The 7349-nt window shown below is 37.7% G+C and overlaps 1 non-coding gene across 1 annotated transcript; it reads right to left on the bottom strand.

The window, feature by feature from the left end:
- Positions 1-6926: 6926 nt before the first annotated feature.
- LOC127088369 (small nucleolar RNA R71) lies at positions 6927-7033 on the bottom strand. Its single transcript, XR_007790207.1, has one exon. It is a non-coding gene; the product is annotated as a small nucleolar RNA R71 (small nucleolar RNA).
- Between the last annotated feature and the right edge of the window lie 316 nt (positions 7034-7349).

The following is a 7349-nucleotide window of genomic DNA, read 5'->3' as shown; positions in this document are numbered from 1 at the left end:
CTCATCTGAATATGAGAATCAGAGTCTTCATAGCTCGGCTGACCTATGGGTTTGGGGGATGTGTGCTCGCTAAGACATCGCGTCTTATGCCTACGTATCTCATCTGGAATGAGAATCAGAGCAAGCCGTAGTTTGGCTAACTACGGGGTTAAGGATTATGTTTTGGGGGCGGACGACGTTACTACGCAATCTACCGGATGCTCGACCTTTGGAGACTTACTCACCTGTAGTAGAAGGAGTAAACGTGTGTTTAGGAGAAGAAAAATCAATGAAGGGTTAGGGTTTGGGATGCTCATGCAAAAAGGTAGTCCTTGACAAAGGAACCGCGCTACCTGCGGGGATACGACACATACAAAACAAACATGTATAAAGTAAATGTGCCAACAAGGCAATCAGAATAAATCTCCCAAATGGTATCCCACAAGCAAAGTGGAATATCCAGCGAGCTATCCCTGCAAAAGTCATGTGAGCCTGCACAAAAACTCAACAAAAGGGTTAGTGAAACACGATAAGCATTTTTTTCATGGATAACAGTATGGTTTCAGAAACCTCAAACCCTGTGGCATACACTTCAGAAATTAAACGATTAAGCATTCAAGGCATTATTTATACATTCATACATAATTATGAACCTGTGGGCAAAAACCTAATGAAATTCATCCATCATACCTCAAACATTCAGAGTATTCAACTTCAAAGCACAAAGGTAATGGGAATAAAAGCAAACCTGATTGGAGAGATCGGTTGAAATCAAATGGCACGGCTGGATTTGCAAACCAATGTTAGGGTTTGCTTGAGCTGAAAGTGTGTGAGTCAGAATGAACCTTTCAGAGTTGCCTGGAGGTTGCTCTGAACTCTGTTAGCTCTTCTCTCACTATCTTTTTCCCCAGGGTTCTTCTCTCACTATCTTTTTCCCAGATAGGGTAATAGGAATAGAATTGCCTTTTGTTTCACTGAAACTCTGAATTTATAACCTGATTTTTGTGGACCTGTGGGCTCAAATGAGAGAGGTCCAAGTCCAAGATTTTTTCTTTTATTTATTTATTTATTTATTTACTTATTTATTTTTCAAAACACGTGGGCTTCGCCTAGCGAGCATGACAGCTCATGAACAAACCTTTGCTCCTTCAAGATTAACATTTTGACTGACGAATAGACCCCTGTTGGAAGTAACTCAAGTCTTTCCCTTGTGTTGACTGATCATCTAAATAGAGCCCACAAAGTGTCCTGGATGATCTTCAAGCTTCTTGGATCCGATTCCGATTGCCATGATGAAATGCAAATGCTAAATGACCTAAAAAATGAATGCATGCATGAGGTGTAAAGTGTATGCTTCCAGGAAAAATGAAGGGTAAATTTTAGGGTATTACACCTCTAAGCATAATTGGATCTTGTCATGAAAAAAGGAGTAATGGAGGATGTTGATAAGAGTCATATGCCAAAAGAATCATTCAAAAATGTTAATAATTGAAGGAGTTGTGATCCTTGCAGTCTTGACTTCAAATGTTGACTTTTTAGTCAAACCACTTGGAACAAAGTTGTGTACTTGGACTTTTCTTGAATTTAAAGGTACATGGATGATCTTATGAACTTAAAATAATGTGTCCTTGAATGTTTATTGATTAATTTTCTCAAAGTTTGAAGTTACTTGTTGAAGAAGGCATGGAAATAAACACATGAACCTTTGACTTTCCTTGAGAAGTAAGCAACAATACTTTGATGTTCTCTTGATCAAAATGAGATTGGAACATGCCTTAGAACCTTTGATATCATGCATTGAAATATAACTCCCTTGAGAATCAATGGTTAGCCACACCTTGCTGAGGAATCAAAGAAAACCTAGCTGAGGAATCATGCTTGATGCTCTTGATGACAAGCCCTACCTTGCACAATAAACTTAAAGAACCCATATTTTGCTATTTTGATTAGTGGTTAGATAAATAATGAACATATAAACACAAAGTTAAAAACATCAACAAAAAGGTGCTTGATGATCCCTACAAAAGTAAAACCCAAAGATGAGAGGGAGAGGGACCAAGAGGTGACCATGTTTGTGTGTAAGGATGACAATGGTATGTGGAATCTTAGGGATAAAAATTAGGGTATGACAGATGCCCCTATTTAATTTTTTCAATTTAGAGATATGAAGGTTGAAATCCTTGTCTCGACAAGATTGAAAAGACTTAAATATCAAAGACCTAATTTTTGGCCCTAAGATACCACAAAATGGTTATGATATGATATGAATGCAAACAAGGATCTCTGTGGATGGAATATTGCACCACGAGAGACAAATAAATTCTTGGAGGAATAAAAAGACTGAAATTACGTGGGGGAATGACAAATTCCAAAAGGATATCCAGTTGAGGAAAACCAAAGTTCCATAGGGGAAACAACTTTACTCGAGAATAAATATTATATTGGGAAGAAACCAATGTATAGTTGGAGGAAGAACAAACATAGACCTAACAGGGAATACTTAACAAGGCAAGGCTCCATCGGGGAAATAAGATCGTCCAATGGGAAAACCCAACTCCATAAGGGAAAAATATTACCTAGCCATCAGCCAGGTGATAGCTTAACACAAGGTAATAAGAAAAGATAAGAGAAGTTATTACCTACTATCAGCCGAGTGATAGCTTAACAAAGGTGATAAGCTCAAAAGGAATGATTACCAACTACCAACCAAGTGGTAAATTAACAAAGGTAACCAACCAAAGGTGAAAGGATATATTACCTAACTATCAGTCGAGTGATAGCTTAACAAAGGTAATAAGCTCAAAAGGAATGATTACCAACTACCAGCCAAGTTGTAACTTAACAAAGGTAACCAACCAAAGATAAAAGGAGACATTACCTAACTATCAGGCGAGTGATAGCTTAACAAAGGTAATAAGCTCAAAAGGAATGATTACCAACTACCAGCCAAGTGGTAACTTAACAAAGGTAACCAACCAAAGGTAAAAGAAGACATTACCTAACTATCAGTTGAGTGATAGCTTAACAAAAGGCAATAAACTCAAAAGGGACCAAACTTTAACTCAGGAATGAACCGGAGAGAAATGGACAAAGAAGATTCAATCCAATGAGGAAACAAACTCAATTGGGATTAATTTCATCCTAATGAACTGGAAAGGAAAACTGAAATAAAACCTCCCACGAGGATCAAACTCCATGGGGAATTAGAAAGGATAAGCTTTTCTTCTTGAGGTCGACACTCTATTAGAGAGAGTATACACACATTCTGCGAGGAGTAAAAACATCAGAGAGTGGGAAACACCAAAAAAATTTAGGATACGCCACTAAACATCATGATGCTATGCATATGCGTATGAATATGCTGATAAAACATGTGCAAAAGGGTTAGACTGATAACACAGTACAACTGGATACTCGGCTAATCTTAACAAAACGAAGATGATGGTGGAGATCTTGCTAAGAATTCTACCATTCCTATAATCTTATGATGGGGAAACTGTTACTCTTGAATACATGCAACAAAGGGAAATCTTGTGTGGAGAAGCAACTGAATTCCATTCTTCAGGATCTTACCATCATTGAGATAGTTATTAACATTCCTCTTTCATATTCACAAGTCGAGGAAGAATATATTTTTTGTAAATTTCCAAATCATGATTATTTAGATATCTTTTGTTTCAAAAATTATTATAAAAAATAAATAAAATTTCGTAAACTGAAACAAAATAAGAGTAGCAAACAAATGGACAAAAGGCTTAAGTGTTATTGATAGAATGATAGTTTGCAAATGGCATGACTCCATGGATTACTACAAAGTTTAAAAATGGTAAATACATGGAAAGGGCTACATTGAAATACAATGACCACTATTCTCCCTAACAACTTTGAATTCCTTTATGTTTTGAACTTCGGTCGAGGACGACTGAATGAGAATCTTTGATAGGCATTATTGCTTCGAAAGATCAAGTCTGGCTTGATGCAATTACTTGCCATAATCCCTAACTTTTTCCTACATCGACCTTTCGGGTTCAATCTACCGGGATAATTACATTCTGTTTATGTCTCTAATTTTTTCCTTGATCGCCCTTTGAGTTTTCAATCCACCGAGACGCTCATTTTTGCCTAAGCCGCCCTTTGGGTTTTCAACTTAGCGAGTTGTTCTTTTATTTTTTAGGCGAAGTATTTCTTGACTACATCGGTATTCACATGACGAGGAAGCTCCTCACCATCCATAGTTGTAAGAGTCATTGCACCACTAGAAAAAGCTCTCTTAACAACATACAAGCCTTCATAATTAGGAGTCTACTTGCCCCTAGAATCAGTGTTGAAAGACAAGATATTCTTGAGCACAAGATCAGCTTCTCTGAATACACGAGGTCGAACCTTCTTGTCAAATTCTTTCTTCATTCTCTTTTGATATAATTGGCCATGAAACAAAATTGTCGTTCTTTTCTCTTCAACTAAATTCAACTGATCATATATGTTTTGACACCATTCAGCCTCAGACAAATTGGCTTCCATCAATACTCACATTGATGGGATCTCAACCTCTACAGGGAGCACTGCTTCCATGCCATACACAAGAGAGAAATGGGTTGCCCCTGTTGAAGTGCGAACGGATGTACGGTACCCATGCAAAGCAAAAGGGAGCATCTCATGCCAATCTTTATACGTCACAACCATCTTTTAGATAATCTTCTTAATATTCTTATTTATGGCTTCAACAACTGATAACACTGAAATTTACCGTATTTTCGACTCCGATTTCACATGCATTCTAGTTGTTTTATTGTTATTTTGTTGTGTTATCACTATGTTTTTCTTTGTTTTTAGGTTTTTACTTTAATCGGAGCCCCGATCGAGAAAAGGAGCAAAAAAAAGCTAAAAACCCTAAAATTCAGCATTTTGTACTTGTGGCTTCCACCATGGCTGGCGCCATACACCCTGCCATGACGTGTCCAAGCTCAACCACCCTCAACTGCCACATTCCCCACTACTTCCACTAAGGCGCCTCAGATTGGCCTTGTGGCAGGCGCCACAAGAGGAAACGTTTTCCCTCCCATTTTCAAGTTGAAGGGCATCCTTGTCATTTCCATCTTTTTACGTGCTTATAAATAGAAACTCGAAATCACTTTTACAATCATCCAAACTTAGAACAGAGGCAAATTCAGAACAACTTTGTTTCACTTAGGCATATATTCAATATTTTAAAGTGGTAATCGCTTCGCATTGGAGTGTTACCACAATTGTGTAATCGAGTCTGTAATCGAGTTTGGAGCACTTTGGAAGGAAGTTAATCCTGCCGCCATTTTCATTTCCGCTTTGCAATTTACTCAACCCTCCGATTGGAGCAGGTTTTTATTACTTGTCTTTATCTTATTTATTTCCTCGCACTCGCTTTACTTTTATTTATTTCTCGCACTCGCTTTACTTTTATTTATTTCCTCGCACTCGCTTTAAATTATTTATTTCCTCGCATTCGCTTTAAATTATTTATTTCCTCGCACTCGCTTTAAATTATTTATTTCCTCGCACTCGCACTACTTTTATTTACTTTCCGTGCTCGCACTACTTTTATTTAAATTAATGCACTTTTACTTTACCATGTCTAACTAAATTTATAAGGTTGGAATGTAAGGATTGTAATCGAACCGATAATCCGTACAATTGTTCGTAGAAGCACTTAAGGGCTATTTTAACTTTCAACTTAAGTTTTCCCGCACTTCAATTCCGTTGGGCAAGATCGAAAGCCGTCCAACGTCTATCTAAACTTAATTGTTTTTAACTATTTCAAAAACAGCGAAAGCGCTTTGTTTAGTTCATTAGGAGATTTTAACTTAAGAAGAAAAGAGATTTTAAAACTATTTTCGGACGCGTTTATAAGTTTAGAGTCTGGTTCGTAAGAACCTCTTTTGGTTAAGAAATCCAGGTTATAATACTTTTCAACTTAGTCAAGATACTATATTTCTTAAAAATAGGTTTACTACTCTAACGCAATGCACGCCTTTTTATAAGTGACAATAAGAGGGTTTGATTAGGGAGTACAACTCGGTTCTGAATACGCGAAAGCGACAGTTCCCGTTAAATTAGTTCTTTTCAAAGTAGGAAACATTGGCCATAAGTAGCTCTATTAGCAAGTACTTAGATTATTAATTGATTATGTCAATTACATTCGACCCTGTCTTTATTAATTAAACTTTATTCAAGACTTTACTTTCTCATTGCACACTCTAAAAACACCTATTTTGATTGCCTTTGATAAACACCATATCAATAGATAACGATAGATTGACACTTGGTCTCTGTGGATTCAACAATCTTTTATATTACTCTGACGCGTTCGTATACTTGCGAAAACCACGCATCAAGTTTTTGGCGCCGTTGTCGGGGACCAATTTCGTCAAATTTCATTTTCCTGTTGTTATATCGTTTAGACTTAGGCTATTTCCCACCGGTCAATGCGAAGAACTCGTAGCACCGGAAGTTTAATCTTAGTACATCCTCTGGCGAAACCTGAACGCTATGCTCGCGCACGTTTATTCTTTCATAGAATTAAGAGAGCTATGGCCGAAGATCAAAACCAAAGACCTCTTAAGGATTTCGCTCAACCATCAAATGAAAAACCTAGTTCTAGTATAGTAAACCCAACCATCCCAGCTAATAATTTTGAACTTAAACCATCCCTATTGCAACTAGTGCAACAGAGACAATTCGCAGGTCTCGCTACTGAGAACCCAAACCAACATTTAAAAATATTTCTTCAATTAGAAGACACTTTTAAAACCAATGGAGCTTCTCCTGAGGCAATACGTTTAAGATTATTCCCTTTTTCCCTCAGAGATAAAGCCCTATCATGGTTAGATTCCCTTTCACCCAATTCCATTACGACTTGGGATAACCTTAGAAGAGTTTTTCTTGCTAGATACTTTCCCCCGAGTAAGACCGCCGTTCTTCGAAACCATATAACTGGATTTACCCAAAACCAAGGAGAATCGTTGTTCGAAGCTTGGGAGAGATATAAAGAGTTGTTACGAGCATGCCCACATCATGGTTTAGAAAATTGGTTAATCATTCAAACCTTCTATAGTGGACTTCACTATAACACGAAGATGACCATCGACGCTGCCGCAGGCGGTGCTCTGATGAATAAACCTTACCCTGAAGCTAGTGCCCTCATCGAAGATATGGCTCAAAACCACCAATCATGGGGAGTCGAACGAGCGACAGTTGAGAAGAAGGAAGCCCAAGGAGGAGTGCATGAACTAAGCTCTATAGACATGATGCAAGCTAAAATGGACGCATTAGCCCTTAAAGTCGAGCATATGTGCATAAACCCGAATACTGTAGCCGCAGTTTCATCGGATTGTGAG

This window comes from Lathyrus oleraceus, chromosome 5 (genome assembly GCF_024323335.1).
Source record: "Lathyrus oleraceus cultivar Zhongwan6 chromosome 5, CAAS_Psat_ZW6_1.0, whole genome shotgun sequence".
Lineage (NCBI taxonomy): Eukaryota > Viridiplantae > Streptophyta > Magnoliopsida > Fabales > Fabaceae > Lathyrus > Lathyrus oleraceus.
Note: the sequence above shows the minus strand (reverse complement) of the source record. Positions and strands in the feature narration are given on the sequence as shown.